This window comes from Alligator sinensis, unplaced genomic scaffold (assembly GCF_000455745.1).
Source record: "Alligator sinensis unplaced genomic scaffold, ASM45574v1 scaffold323_1, whole genome shotgun sequence".
NCBI lineage: Eukaryota > Metazoa > Chordata > Crocodylia > Alligatoridae > Alligator > Alligator sinensis.
In genome coordinates, this window is record NW_005842483.1 from 700,355 (window position 1) to 714,194 (window position 13,840).

A 13,840-nucleotide genomic window follows, 5' to 3' on the forward strand; every position below is an offset into this window, starting at 1 on the left:
CTGATAGGACATATAGTGGCAACAACTCTTTTTTTATAATATAGTTCCTGGCAGGTGGTTTGACTATACCACTGAAAGATCAAGCTATGCCAGTAGAAGCTTCAGCCACAGTAGCTATCCTGGTGGAGCTATTGCAAGGACATCTTTGTGGTGCATACCAGCCCTTCTCTGAGCATTTCTTTCACTTCCTGAGAAGAACCAAGATGTTATAAGAGGTCAACTCTTTAGAAGAGTTCAGTTCCCACTTAGATGCTAAAATACTTGGCCAGAGCTTCAAAAATGCCTGGCAAGCTGAATGCTGAGGTATTTAGAAAATCAAGCTGTGGATTTCACTGTGTTAGCTGCTGGAAGAAGATGGCTTTTGGCCCAAATCTAGGCACCAAAATGTGAACTGAGCTCTTCTGAAAATCTGGCCTTGAGCATGAAGCCTGAGCCCTTGGAATTCTGGCTCTGAGTTTTTATAAGACCTGATGAGCTCCACATGCAAGTTGCTAAGCCTTTCTTGGAAAGTAGGATTCACTCATTATGTAATACCTGCTGAGAGAAAAGCAATCCTGGCCCATAGTGATCATTGAAACTGGGTCTAGGCGACATTGCAGTTAAAATGAGGACAGCAGCTGGAGCTTATCAGCAACTCCCACTGCCACTGCAGTGGTAATGAGACAACAGCTGGAAAAGTTCTTGTTTAAGCAAAAATGTTAGGACCAGATTCTAGAAGCAGATGCACAGCCTGGTCACTCAAAAATTCACCCTCAGCAATTGCTGGACATGAAGTATGCATAGATGGGGCAAGACATCTACTGATTTCAGCTGAGCTATGCCTATTTCTCCCATCTAAGAATCTGCCCCATACAATCCCACAGAATAGGCTGTAGGCCAGTACTTTTAAGAGCAATTTTAAAGCACATGAGCTCTTTACTGCTTCAAGAACAAAGGACCACTACAAGGGATAACATCCAAAGGTCTAATTCTCCCCTCAGAACCATTTTTCACCAGTATAACTCTGTTCATTTCCATGGACTTATTCTTCATTTACACCACAATATGCCCCAGATGTGGCTATTCAGAAAGTGCCTCTGTCACTGTTAGGTTCTGTCCTATATTTATTGGTTCTCTGAGAATCTAAGATGTATTCCATTATTGATTTGAAAAGCATTATTTTTTTAACTACATCCATCTAGATGCATGTGGGTATTGGAAAATGAATCTGGATTGCCTCTTGCTATGTGTGTCATCTGCATTCATAAATAATGCAGATTCGGTAACTGGAATGTGGCTAACAGTTCTGTTGGTGCTACCCCAAATGGACTAGAAGCTGGCTCCCTCACTCTCTGCTTTTCTGCTCACCATAGCAAGAGTAAAACAGTAGTAAAAATGTATTTTGTATGTGAAATCAGGAGGTCTGACTCTAAAATACCCTCAAGAAGCAGATCTTTTGATTGAGAAGGCCATGTTTGCAAACAGACACGACACTTCGTCCATGAGATTTACCAGCTGCAAACAGGCCTAGCAAGTATTACAGCAGGAACAGCTAATGGACCAGGAGTCTTGTCAGCAGGGTTCAATAGATTATACAGAAGTCACTCTCTCATTTCAGCAGATGTCCTTACTTCTACGTGCATGCAATGGATCAGGTATTTCACTATGGGCTTCTTTCTCCCTTTAACCCATGACCTCCTTATTTAATTCACACACTACATTTTTTGTTAATTTGCCTGCCATAAATCAGAAGGATTTCTGGCACTTCAGACCTTTTCTTTTCAATCCAACGCCATCTAGGGTGCAGCATTAGTAATGCAGAAAGTCCAGGGCTCCTTAACTGAAGGCACATTCTGCAAAATGTGCAACTCAGAAGTTTCATTGTTGAAGTCCAAAACTTCAGTCCTGCTATCTAATTTGTCTGCCTTGCGACGGACAGTGAACAGACTCCAAAGCCCTAAACTAAATCAAACTGCCAGAAGATAAAATCTCATAGATTCATAGATTTATAGATTACGAGGCTGAAAGGGACCTCGGAAGAACATCGGGTCCAGCCCCCTGCACCAGGCAGGAAAGACAACTGGGGGACAGGCGACCCCAGCAAGATGACTATCCAGTCTCCTCTTGAAGATTTCCAGGGCAGGAGATTGCACCACCTCTTCAGGGAGCCTATTCCACAGTCTGGATACCCTTGCTGTAAAGAAGTTTTTCCTAATGCTAAGTCTGAAATGGTCTTCCAGGAGTCTGTGGCCATTACTTCTGGTTATCTCCAAGGGTGCCCTGATGAACAGTTCTTCACTGAGCCCTTGATGTACGCCCCTGATGTAGTGGTAAGCCACTATCAAGTCCCCTCTCAGCCTTCTCTTTTTCAGGCTGAAGAGTCCCAGATCCCTCAGCCTTTCCTTGTATGGCTTGCTGTGCAAGTCTCTGATCATACGTGTGGCCCTTCTCTGGACTCTCTTGAGCTTTACCATGTCCTTTTGAAGTGCGGCACCCAGAACTGGATGTATTACTCCAGCCGCGGTGTCACCAATGCTGAGTAGAGCAGAAGAACCACTTCCCTAGTTTTGCTGGAAATGCATTGATTGCTGCATGCCAGGGTATTATTTGCCCTGTTGGCTACAGTGTCACACTGCCGGCTCATATTCATACCGTGGTCTATTATTCCCCCCAGGTCCCTTTCATGCATGGTGCTGGTCAGTTTGTCATTGCCAAGCCTGTAGGTGTGTAAGGGGAGGTTTTGTCCCCAGATGGAGCACTTTACATTTCTCAACATTAAACTTCATTTGATTCTGATCCTCCCAACTTGCCAGCCTGTCTAGGTCCACCTGTATCTGCAGCCTATCTTCAAGCATGACCACACTTCCCCATAACTTGGTGTTGTCTGCAAACTTGGCCAGTAAGCTCTTCACCCCCTCATCCAAGTCCTTAATAACGATGTTTAAAAGCCCTGAACAAAGCACCAACCCCGAGGGACACCACTGGTCACTTCTCACCAAGACGACAGATCTGTTCATTAGAACTCTCTGGGTCCTGCCCCACAATCAGCTTCCTACCCACCTAGCTGACTCACTGTTGTGTCCACAGTCCTCCAATTTAGTCATGAGAACATCATGGGATACTAGATCAAAGGCCTTTTGGAAGTGAAGGTATACAATGTCATAGATTTCATAGACATTAGGGCTGGAAGAGACCTCGGAAGATCATTGAGTCCAGCCCCCTGCCCAAGGGGCAGGAAGTCAGCAGGGGTCATAGGATCCCAGCAAGATAAGCATCCAAATTTCTCTTGAAGGCGTTCAATGTAGGTTGTTGAACAACCTCTGGTGGCAGGCTATTCCAGACCTTGAGGGCTCGGACAGTGAAGAAATAATTCTTTATGTCCAGCCTGAAACGGTCTTGCAGAAGTTTATAACCTTTCGACCTTGTCATCACTCGGGGTGCTCTGGTGAACAATTGTTCCCCCAGATCCTGGTGAACACCCCTGATAAACTTATAGGTGGCCATCAGATCACCCATGAGCCTGCGCTTTTCCAGGCTGAAGAGTCCCATAGCTCTCAGCCTCTCATCATAAGGTCTGTTTTCCTGACCTCTGATCATGCGTGTGGTTCTCCTCTGCACTCTCTCAAGCTTCTCCATATCCTTTTTGAATTGTGGGGCCTAAAACTGGATGCAGTACTCCAGCTGCGGCCTCACCAAGGCCGAGTACAACGGGAGAATGGCATCCCGGGATTTGCTTGAAAAGCATCTATGGATGCAAGCCAGGGTTTTGCTCGCTTTACTAGCTGCAGCATCACATTGAAGGTTCATGTTCATCTTGTGGTCAATCATGATCTCCAAGTCCCTTTCATCTGTAGTGCTAACCAGTGTAGCACTGCTGAGCCTATAAGCATGCTGCAGGTTTTTCCTCCCAAGGTGGAGAACCTTGCATTTTTCGGTGTTAAACACCATCAATGTCAACCTCCTCTCCCTTATCCAGGTGGTGATTTACCCGATGATAAAAAGAGATGAGGTTGGTAAGACAAGACTTGACTGCAACGAACCTATGCTGGCTGTCATTCAGAATCCAACCTTCTGCAAACCTATCAGATAAAGACTCCTTGATGAATTTTTCCAGGATCTTCCCTGGGATAGAAGTTAGGCTGATTGGCCTATAGTTACCCAGGTCCTCCCTCCCCCCTTTCTTGAAGATAGGCACAACATTGGCCTTCTTCCAGTCCTGAGGCACCTCTCCAGAACACCGCAAGTTTGGAAAAAGTTTTGCCAGTGGTCCCACAATGGCTTCAACAAGGTCCTTCAGCATTCTCTGATTTATATGTCTAATTTTTTCAATGGCCACATACCAGTTCTACGGTAATAGTAGAAAAGCAGTCATTCCTACCCTGCTTGTTCTGTACCCACTCTGGCATGATTTTATGCTTGGCCCAGTGAAAGACCAAAACAAAGTAGTCATGCAGAAGTTCAGTTTTTTCATGAGTGCTGGTAACCAACTGTCCTAAGTTGTTGAGCAGTGGCCCCACACCCCCATGTGTTTTCCCCCTGTTCCCTATGTACCTAACTGACTTCTTGTTGTCTTTTACTCCTGTCACCAATTTTAGTTTGGTTGGCGCCTTAGCCCTTTGAATCTGTTCCCTACAAGTGCAGACCATTATTGTATTATCCTCCTTTGGGCATGCCCCAAGCTTCTGTTGTTTGTATGCCTCTTTCTTTTTTTTTAAGAGACCCATGATATCCCTGTTTAGCCAAGAGGGCTTCCCAGCCCTTTTGTTACCTTTCTTCCGCATAGGAATGGACTTCCTTTGTGCTTTGAGGATCGTGTCTTCAAGGAACAACCACTCTTCATGCACTCCTTTTACCTTTGGCTCCTGGTCCCACAGCCCTTTCCCTAGTAGTGATCTGAGTTGTTTGAAAGTTTCATTTTTGAAGTCCAGAACTTCAGTCCTGCTATCTAATTTGTCTGCCTTGTGACAAATTCACTGTCACCCAGGCTACCTTCTATTTTTAAGTTGGTCTCCAGGTTGTCCCCCTTGGCCAGGACCATGTCTTGAATAGCATTACTTCTGGTTTGTTCGTGCACCTCCTGAGTCAGGAAAAGCTCTTTGATGAAGGTCAGGAAGGAATGTGACTGATCAGATTTACAGATTCATAGATTATAAGGCTGAAAGGGACCTCAGAAGAGCATCAGATCTAGCCCCCTGCACCATGCAGGAAAGGCAGGTGGGGTCAGGTGATCCCAGCAAGATGACTATCCAGTCTCCTCTTGAAGATTTCCAGGGTAGGCAATTGCATCACTGCTGGAGGGAGCTTATTCCACAATCTGGACACCCTAACTATGAAGAAATTTTTCCTAATGTTGAGGCTGAAATGGTCTTCCAGGAGTTTGTGACCATTACTCCTGGTTCTCCTCAAGGGTGCCCTGGTGAACAGCTGTTCACCAAGCCCCTGATGTACTCCTCTGATGTAGTGGTAAGCTGCTACCTCTCAAACTTTTCTCTTTTTCAGGCTGAAGAGTCCCAGGTCCCTCAGTCCTTCCTTGTATGGCTTGCCGTGCAAGCCTCTAAGCATATGGCTGGGTCCTTCTCTGGACTCTCCCAAGTTTTACCACATCCTTGTTAAAGTGTGGCACTCAGAACTGGACACAGTACTCCAGTTGCTGTCTCACCAGTGCCAAGTAAAGCAGAAGACTTGGCTGAGTGTTCCTCCCAAGAGATATCTGGATAATTAGAGTAACCCATGACAACGATGTCTTGTGCTCATGCAGCCTCTGCCAGTTCTCAGGAGAACTCTAGATCAAGTTCGGTGATCTGTAGTACATACCTACAGTTAGGTCTCTCTCACCATGCCCCCCCTGCCCCCTCCCCCACAGTTTGGCCCAGAGGGTTTCAGGCCGTCCTTCTTTGGAGCTGGTGACAGCCCCCAAGGAGGTGTACTGCTCCTTCTCATAAAGAACTACACCTCCACCTTTCTTCCCTACTTGGTCCCTTCTATGCAGGGCGTAGCCCTCCATGGCTATGCTCCAATTGTGTAAGGAGTCCCACCACATCTCCATAATCCCTACTAGATCATAACGCCCACTGGAGAGGTCTAGCTCCTCCTGCTTGTTGCCCATGCTCCTGGCATTAGTGTTCAGGTACCTGAGTCCACCTTCGGAGGCCCTCGATTCCCTGTCATGCTGAAGAAGAACTGTTCCCATAATTGCAGCCACAAGAGTGGCTCTCCTAGTGTCCCTATCTATGGACCTTTCTTGTGTGACAGTCCCTGGGTAAGCTTGAATTACTGTATCCCCATCCCCCAGCAATCTTAGTTTAAAGCCCTGTCCAGAAGATTGGCCAAGAACAGGGATTTACCTTTCCGAGTGAGGTGGATGCCATCCCTTCCCAGGAGTCCTCTCTCCCTGAAGTGCATGCTGTGGTCGAGGAATCCGAAGCCCTCTCAGTAGCACCACCACCAGAATCGTCGGTTCACTTCTTCGATGCATCCTTCCCTCCTAGGACCATGGCCTGCAACAGGGAGAACAGAAGAAAAGACTATCTGGGCACCCGACCCCTTGTACCCAGCCCCCAGAGCCCTGTAGTCACTCATGACCTGGTCTGGATTACTCCCAGCCATGTCATTTGTTCCCACATGGATAAGGAACATGGAGTAATAATTGGAGGGCCAGATGAGCCTGGGGATCCTCTCTGCAACAGCACAGGTGCAAGCCTCAGGGAGGCAGCACACCTCATGGGCTAGGGGGTCCAGACAGCAGATGGGTCCATCAGTGTCCTGCAGGAGGAAGTCCCACACCACCACTACTTTGCACGTCTTCTTGGGGGTGGCAGCACACTGCTTATCTTCCCCCTCCTCCAGTGTCACCATTGGAGCCTCCTCCTGTGTAGGGAGGGGAGCGTACCTCTTGTGCAGGGCCAGGGGAGGAGAAGCCATGACCCTGCATTTCCTGGAGTGTGAGGTGACTGTCTTCCAGGTAGCTCCAGGTGGGTCTTCATGGTCAGCCTTCCTGCTGGCCACCATCTCTATCTCCTTCTCTTCTTCCTTCTTCTGGAAAAGAGTCTGGCAGTAGCCATCAATGAAGTCTTTGTGGGCCCTGACGGTGCGCAACTGGTGTAGGTCCTCCTCGAGCTCCCACACCCAGCCCTCCAGAGGCTCCATGAGGAAGCACACCCCACAAATGGAGGTGCCCCCCTGCCCAGCTGGCAGCAGCCATGCCAGGCAGCCCCCACAGTCCGGGGCCAGGGGCTTCGCCCGGGTGGGGGGCAGAGTCTCGGACTCTGTCTGGGTGGAGATCTTGACGATGCCAGGACGCCTGCGGGCACGACAAGTCACTGCCTGGCTGTGAGTGAGTTCATGCCTCTGCCTGGTCCCAGCAGCTCCTCTTCGGGCTTCTGGCCTCAGGCTCCTTGCCCGGACCAGCCCTCTGGTCACCTTCTGCATGAACTCCTATGCAAACTGCCACGCCCAAGTACAGCTGCACCTGTTTGCATGCTCTGTTCATGGAGCTCCAGTTATGGGGCTCCCTGGGAGGCTCAGCTAAGTCACCCGGCATGGCTCCACATGCTCACACACATGCACGCACACAGGCACTCACACACACACCCACATACACTCCCTTGGCACCCTCTGAGCACCCCTGCACTTGCCCACCCTCTCTTGGCCCAGCTCACTTACCACCTGGCTCTTCACTGGTGGAGGTCAGAGTCTGGGTGGAGTCCATTCAGCTCCCAGGGCACAACGGGTGTTGACCCATGCATCTCCTCCAGGAACAGGCCCAAACTTCTCATCACAGAAGCATTCATACTTCCACTCTTTGCTTGGTGAAGCCACAAGACCTGGCCTAAAATTATCCTTGTTTTCATTCTCAGTTCCCCAATAAAAATGAAATGTTGACAAGAGTTGGGAGCAGAAGGGCTTTTTTTGTCTCCAAAGAGCACAAGCAACGGCACGGCAAGCTCCCCCAGTGCTTACCCACCAATGTGTGTGGGAGGGATCCTCCAGGGCTGAGAGGAGAGAGGGCCTTGGAGATATCCCTCCAATCCTTGGTCTTTCATTGCAGCTTCCCATGGGATGCCACATGCTGCTGGATCAGGTCATGGATATATATGTTGTAATTTTTTAGCCCAGTGCCTCAGGACATACACTGAATCTTAAATATGAGAGATTGCAGTGAAACCTTTGTCATGGGGTGGTTCGGGGAGGCAAATCATCCCATACTTTCCTAATGTGATGTTCCCACCTCTTCCCCTGAAGTAGATGGCACTGGTTACTCTCAGACAGAATATTAGATGATGTGTCTGATCCAGGGCATTCCTATGTCCTTATGTTATCCCAGACCTGGTATACTGGTCCCAGAATCCACTTTAACTGGGTAAGGTATGTATTGATGAGGGAGCTGTTTTCCTATATGAGAGACAGGCACAGCTTTCTGATTTAACTAGATGAAAGATACAACAAAAAAACCCAAGGGAAGATCTCACTGAGACAGCACAAATGTATGCATATTCTTGCTTACAATCTGAAGTAATTCCTGAGGACAACACTCCATCTAAGCTCACAGGCCCAGTCCTCACAGTGCTAGAATTTGGGAGGACTCTTTTAGAGAAACTTGAAGCATATTTAACATCTCTCCTGCATTCAGCGCAAATCTCATCTTCCCTATTGCCTTGTAGATTCAGAGGCCAGGACAAACAGAAGAGAAGGGAGACCAGATTCTGGAGTCTATGTGGAAGGGAAGGACATATATAAGCTTCAAATGTATCACCAGACCATATCCTCTGGCTCCACAGAAAGACAGGAACATGGAATTCATCCCATAACATGAAAAAAGCCCCCAGGGAACAGAGCCGAACTTAAACAAGAGCAAGGCAGGAATGAGCTGTGATGGAGTATGTCCGACAGCTTGGGCCAAAATGTATCCTTGTTGCAACTTTTTAAGTCACTAGAGCTCCATCAGCAATGGTAGCTTCAGTGCAGATATGGTCAGTCTGGGTTTTCAGCTGATCACTACATAAATTTCCTACATTGATGCCCACATGGTGCTTTCTGATTTTCACAGGCATACATTAGATTGAAACCAACCCCAGAGAGGGATCCAAAATCCATCCCCCTAACTCTACCTGGATAGCACAATCAAAAAGTTTCACACTGCACACTCATGCCTGCCAACCACATGACTCAGGTTACTGGGGCAACGTCCAGAGGGAGGGCAGGGAGGAAGGAAATAGCGTTGTGAAAAATAAACTGCAGCCCAGCTGAATGCAAGTCAGAGAGAAGGGCAGCAAAGGCCAGCCAGAAAGCACAGCTTGTGTGGAGACCTGAAGGAGATGGTCTGAGTACTTCTCAATGGTAAGAAAAACTTCTTAAGGTAACATAGAGTCAAGGGTGATTTCTACTTGGTAAATCCATCTTCAGTCTCTCTAATTTATGGCCTCTACCAGCAGAGGAAGGCTGAAGATCGAGTGCATTGAAATGCAGTCTGCATTACCAGGTCTTCATCAACAGGGCTTTGGTACTGAAATCACAGATGTTGTCAGGTGTTGTCATTAATCATCGATGATAGACAATTTTCTGCTGTCACAGACAGCCTGCTGTGGCATGGAGAGGAGACTGCTGCCATCTCAGTGCAAGGGTATCTGAAGTCCTCTCAGCAGGGACTCTTAGCAGCTCCCCCTACCCACAGCTTCATCATGTGATTTTTAAAAGGCTGATATGGATGGGGACTAGGGAGGAGAATGGGGAAGCTGGGGAAGCCAAAAAAAAATTGCTTAGTGATTAAAATAATCCTTCCTCTGACTGGTCTCACACTGGTGTTATCAGGAGCTATCCCTCTGAAGTTCATGGAGCTATTTGTGACAAAAGTGGAGTCAGTAAGCAAACAGCCAGGCCCATTTCTTCCAGTTGTTTCAACTTTCTCTGCTCCTGTGGGCCAAGATCTGCTGTGCTATCAGTTTAATCTCTCTCAGGGCTTTGAACCAGCTTGTGAACTGAACTACCATATTCTGTTCTGTAGAATATATTTTCTGTTAATTATACTTTCATCTTAAAGCTCTGATCCTGTTATATAGCAGGTATGTTATACCTGCTAGACCGGCAAAGATGATTCATAAGAGATAATGTGCTCCTGGGAATTTTCCTTTCACTTTGGTGCCCTGTGAAGCTTTTTCTCCCAGTTTGCTTCAGAGGACTCCTAATATTTTCAGTTTCCTTCCTTATCTCTACAGCCTGCAGGTATGTGGCAGGGAAGATTAGGAGCCTATGTGGCAGGAGAGACGAGGAGGAGCCTTCTAGCTGCACAGCCCAGCCAGCTGACCACAACCAGAGCCAAAGTATGTGCATTTCTTCTTGGGACTGTCATGATAACACACAATTAGAGAGGCTGTGCGGTGTAATGGCTAGGGCAGAGGTCTCAAACTCAGATCCCGTTTCTAGTCCTACCCCTGCTACTGACCTGATCTATGTGCCTGTATCATCGAGTCACTCCTAGGGCTGTCAGATGTTTCCATCCACAGTGCACATGTATCATTTGTGTGTCCCAGTTTGTACCATCCCTGGCAGTCCTGCTATCTCCTAAAGAGGACCAAGAGTCTTCCTGCTTACTAGATTTTTTTCCCTGAACAAGAAGCACAGTGTTTGATCCTGCAACAGTGGCATCATTTTCTTGTCATTTCTCTCGCTTAATTTTCTACCTCTGTTTTTTTTTTTTAATTTTCAACACCACCATGCTGTTCTAGACCCTTACAGAGAGAAACAACCATAGCCAAAGCTGTACTGCAGGTAATCACAGGGGTGTGTGGATATATGTTGTTTAAGTGTTTAGCATCCTGCATTTCCCAGATGTAGGTCTCCCCAGGGGGCTTTCTGAAAGCCTGTGTTATTTCCTATAATCAGATATCCTGTTAGCAAAACGCATCATCACACACCAGGGTCAGCAACACAAAAAAATCTGTTTTCATTGCCAGTACTCCCTCCCTCCCTGTTGCATCAGTCAAACAGGCAGTTCATTTAAAAACCCACCAGTCAGTATGACTTGGTAGATTGCTCATGGAATATCTGGGGAGATTGCCACACATTCACCTGCCTGCAATTCAATACCTTTGATACTTGCCACTGAATCACTTGGGACACTCCCTGCTGTGCCTCCTCCCTTTCTCATTATCAGCCCTGTGAGATACAGTGTTCTGCTCAGCAGACCTGCACTTTTGTGCTCACTGTATGTAAAATGCATCGATCCTGTGCTCCTTTATGCCAAGATAAGTCTAACTGAGCTGCTGTTCTGGTTCTTTTAGTGTGTTGCCCATGTATCTATGATTAAAATGTAAATACAGAAGCACTGGGGCGGTAGATTGAGCCATGTGAGCCAGAGCTGGAGGGCCAAGTTATATAGCAGGGCTGGAAGGCTCCAAAGCATTTCTCCAGCTTCAAAGAGAAGCCATATGGGGAAGATTTACCTGGTAAAGGATTCTGGTCCTCCTCTCACTTCCATCAGTTCTATACCATTGATAACTCCACTGAACTCAGGGGAGTATGTCCTGACTGGCTCTAGTGGGCATGTGCAGACAAGCCTGCAAGTGGGGTTTGAAACACCGCAAACTGCACATGCGGTGCAGAGCAAATGTCGCACCCATTTGCCACGCAGATTTGCAGCACAGTGCCAAAAATTGACACTGGGAGATCCTGGTGTCAAAAAACAAACCTGCCACAAAAAGTGGCACAGAGCACTCAGCAACAGCATGGGCTGCCAAAAATAGAGGCTGGCCAGCCAAAGTCATGCTCCAAATGGCCAGATCAGCACTGCTGCTGCCCCAGGAGGCCCCCGGGACCCCAGGTAAGGCTGCTGGGGCCAACAAAGGTGCCATCCCCAAACTGCCCTGTCCCACCTGGGACAATTTATCCCACACCAACCCAACATGCAGGGGTATGCGCAGCAGCAAAAGACAGTGGCACAAATTTGTGTTGCTGCCATTTTTGCCATGACAGCTGCATGCCCCTGCACGTGGGGAGGCACCCAGTGTGATTAAGCTCACAACAGGATCCAGCTAAAAGGATCTGGGCTTTGTCATCCTGAGTTACTATATACAACAGCAGGAGTAGCCAAGACTCTCACACAGAGCTCTGTTGTCAGCCAAGAGCTGCTAATTCTGTTCTGCAAATGGAAAGAAATAAGGTTTGTGATTGGAAATTTCCCTCCCAATGTTCATAAAGGGAAAAGTTGGGGGGAGGAGTGGCAGTGCTTTATTATTATTACTGCTGTTGGTGTTAATCTCAGGAGCAGTGTCTTGCCACACAGGTGAGGGTGTGTGGAATTCTTTGCAACAAAGGCAGCTAGTTTGTCTAATGTTTAACTATAAGCTAAAAACAAACTGTTTTAAACAGGCTGAATTAAAATTAGGCCTGTAATGGGGGTCATGTAATGCTCAGCACTGCTATGGGATGAGATGCATGAATGATGATATTAACTCCCTTTAAGAGAACCAGCTAAAACTCATTAGCTGCTATGCCAGAGTAGCTCTAGTGCAATCAAGGGGGCTCCACCAATTGACAGAACCTGAGGATCTGGCTTAATGTGTGAAGATAGAGAGGGCTAGACCCCAGCTGGTGTTGGGCTGTGTTGACTTTGATCTACATGGTGGGTAAAGCCAGATCCTTCTGATGAAGCAGCATCACTTAGGAGTGTTGTTTATGTCACATTTCTGTATGGGCAGAAACCAGAGCATAGAAGCAGTTACACAAACCCAAAAGGGCTTTTTGTGTTACAATGCTTTTCCCCTGCCAGTCCAGTACAACCTATACCAACAAGAGCATAATTTTGCTTGCTAAATTGTCTCTCTGCTACTTAGGCCAATGTAACCATACTGGCAAAGTTGTCTAAGGTTGACCTGGCACAATTCTCTCAGATTTACTCTCATGATTTTCTGCTGGCAGGCTTGTAATGCAATCTCCTCTAGCTAATGTTGAAGCTCTGTCAACAGCAATAATCTTTTTCATTCCTGTGGCTAATGATGGTTCTCCCTCTTTTTTCTGATGTTCCATCTTTTCAGATGTAAACACAGTGACATCAGAAGGCCCACGAGTGACAGACGCAGTCACCAAGAATAATGGTCTCATCCTTGAACAACCCTGTGGATCCTGAGGGTAGCTGGCCTTGTGTTCTTCCTTGGCAGCCCTAGAGCCACCATTTTCACTGACCATGCCTTGCTGGTGCTCCTGTTTCCCCAGGGATTAGAAATGTTTCACCCACAAATCCACTCACCATTGCCTGTGTACAATGATACGTGTTGTCCTTCTTCACCTCTTGCTGCCAGGACTTCCCTGCATGAACATGAATTAAAACACCTGAGCAGCAGCTGTAACTCCTGGCTGTCAGGGGCTCGCTCCACGCCCTTTATGTCCCATGTTTGGGCCAGAGAGCACAATGGAAACGTGTTTTTCTGTAGTGCGTAGGGCCAAATTCTGTTTTCACTTATGTTAGTGTTAATTCAGCGTTGCTTCCCTGCCTGTCAGGTGTTACAGTTTCCTTGACTGCAGTGGAGCTATGCCAATTTACAACCAAGATTGGCCCAGCAGAAATCCCCCCAATTCTGGTAGTGCTTTGAACACAGCCAGACTCTCCCTTCCACAGATGAAAGTGGTGACCTTGCTACCCAGGTTCAACACTAGACCATGCAAAGTAGGCACTGGAGGGCCCAGCTCTTGATATGTGGTGAGCCAATTTCCTTTCTTATGAGAAACTCTTCCTGTATTGTCACAGTGAGCAATGAAGACAGCTTCACAAACTCCCATTGTGTGGAGACGAATGTGTCCGAATCCTTCCTGTGATGCAAACCCAGAATTCAACCAGAAATAAAGATTACAATCAAAACTGAAGAAAGTG

At 47.3% G+C, this 13,840-nt stretch overlaps 1 long non-coding RNA gene across 1 annotated transcript; it reads left to right on the forward strand.

The window, feature by feature from the left end:
* Nucleotides 1-9,175: 9,175 nt before the first annotated feature.
* LOC102380921 lies at nt 9,176-13,833 on the forward strand. Its single transcript, XR_324692.3, has 3 exons — nt 9,176-9,315; nt 10,191-10,295; nt 13,008-13,833. It is a non-coding gene; the product is annotated as an uncharacterized LOC102380921 (long non-coding RNA).
* Nucleotides 13,834-13,840: the final 7 nt, after the last annotated feature.